The following is a 2,552-nucleotide window of genomic DNA, read 5'->3' as shown; positions in this document are numbered from 1 at the left end:
AGTGTGCATGTATTACTTCTCGGTATTATAGAAGGTTTTTATTGGTTCTAATGCTTTCTTGATTCGATAGAGTGAGCTAAGAATTCAATATTTGTTCCTATGTACTAGGAAGGTGCAATGGTTGGGTACCTATGCATTTCAGTAAGATATATACTTTACCATATGGACACTCTCTCATTCCTAGTTTTGGAGGTCATGAAGATATCTTCCATATTCAACTGATCATCTCTACAGACTTAGTCTTCTCTACTGGGTCATGTTCTATTTAGTGGAGGTTCTTGACATCAACAGTTTGATAGAGTTTACAACCTCATGCTTAAGTGGTGTTCTTCATGATCATTCTCTTTGTTCCTATCTTTTGGGACATTCTCTAGTTTGGAGGCTTCTGTACTCCTTCACTAGTCTTTCAACATTCATTCCATATCTTCTTGGAGTAGGTTTTTCCCATCTGATTTCTCTATTTCTCCAATTTACAAATATTTAGTTGTGATTGGGTACCTCATTAGGCTTTGTTGTCAGGACCCAAATTTAATTTAGTAATAGTTTCTAAGTTTTTAGCTACTCCCTAAGTTTATGTTAAGTGGGGTGTTAGAGTAATAACATATTTCTATATTAATCAAATCATTTTGGTTAAATTATTAAGTCACTTATTATCTCTAGTTTACTTAACCTAAACTTTAGGCATATAATAATTAGTTCTTTTATTAATTATTATCATACAACCTAGGTTAGTTATAAGGATTGATCTCTCTTTGTGATCTAAGTTAATTCAATACAATTTTGATTCAATTGCAATTTTTCCTCTTTCATGGATTTGTGAATTCAGGCCTCCACATATTTGCTTCTCTTTATTGCATTTTACTCTTTGAGAGCAATTTGTTTGTTCTCCATTCTTCTCTTGTGACAAGCTTTTGCATACAAGTTTCTTGGGTTTATAATATTGTATTTATAAGATCTAACAGGTCAGTGATGAGAATTCTAATGTTTTGAAACAATGATAGACATTATTTGTAAATTGCCATTACAAGTTTCCTAGAGGAATATATGATGACATAGGTTCTAAAAAAAAAAAAAAATTCAATATAAAAATGCTAAAATCGTGAAAATTCTCAACTACAATAATTTAAAAAAGGAACCAAAATGTGAGTTTTTGGTAGCATACCAAAGTCAGGTATCTGTGCAACTAGTTATGTCACCTTTACCTCTTGAAACAATGGCTCTCCACTAGCATAGGCATAGTGTCTCTTTGATGGCTCTCCAAAAGTCATTTGAGTGAAATAATTTTTAAAATGGCATTTTGGGCCATATATACATTTTGATCTAATTTTCAAAGTACTTTGATTGGTGTGAAATTTAAAGCACTACCTAATTTTTTGGTCATGGGTTCATTTTGTGGATCAAAATTGAAATCTGAGATCATATATCAAGTTAAAATGATGATTTTAAAATTTTAGGTCAAACATAGTTGACCACTTATGCAATCAATCAACATAACATGATATTAACTTGAGAATCTCATCAACTTGATTCTAAACAATTCTACATGCTCAAAATGGTTGGTCAATCATGGTCAACTTAAGTTCAAACATGGTCAAACTTGGTCAATAAGCCCTAAAACAAGTACATAACATGTTCTAAAATATATGCAAACTTATTAAAATTAGATCAAATCTTTCCTACATCATTTATAATCAAAGTTAAACACTTTTCATTAATTAAATTGATTGAAATTATTATCATACATGGTCATACTTTGATTTCACTCCTAAGGGGGCATGATTAATACATTATCAATCCATGATCATTATCAAATATCAATTAGAAAATATTTTCAAATCTATTGGATACAATTGATTATTGTTTATTGTCTTTAATGTTACACAAATGTCATATCATTATTAGTCAACGTATGCCGAGATCACTTGGGTAATGAAGATAGTTTTCAATGTCTATCAAGTGTTCCTGTGTTTGCCTAGTTCAGAAGGTAATGTCTATCGAGATCACTCGGGTGTCAAAGGAAAATCTATAGAAAGTGAGTGTTAACCAAGCTCACTCAGTTAATGAAAGAAAGTTAGATGGAACCAATGCTAAATGAGCTCACTCGGTTGCCAAAGGATTTTCACAAGTTTGTAGTGTTAATTGAGGTTCTATTGGTTAACAAAGGAAATTATTTCTGAGTCAGTTTCTATCAACCTGGGTTGACTAACGAAGGAATTTCTTATTTTATTCTACTAAGCTTAATTGTTTTATCTATTGATTCCATCCAACTAAGGTGATGAATATTGATTATTCTAAGTTGTATTTGAGCTGACTTGACAAAGTGAAAGATATAAGTATAAGGTCAAGTTGTGATTTCAAAGTGCATGTGTATTTCATGATGATGTGATTGAAGAGCTAGTGATGAGAAGAGGAAGCAAATTTGAAGGATAAACAGAATATCCTTGTGGAGCAGCAAAGATATATTCAATCAAGAAGGATCAAGTACAAGCCAGAACATAGATTTTTAATTAGCAAATCAGTTGCATTCAAATCAGGTCATCTCATTGTTACTC

Source organism: Cupressus sempervirens, chromosome 3, assembly GCF_028749045.1.
Source record: "Cupressus sempervirens isolate cs-2001-9-10 chromosome 3, ASM2874904v1, whole genome shotgun sequence".
Classification (NCBI taxonomy): domain Eukaryota; kingdom Viridiplantae; phylum Streptophyta; class Pinopsida; order Cupressales; family Cupressaceae; genus Cupressus; species Cupressus sempervirens.
The sequence above is the reverse complement of the archived record's forward strand: the minus strand, read 5'-3'. Positions refer to the sequence as shown.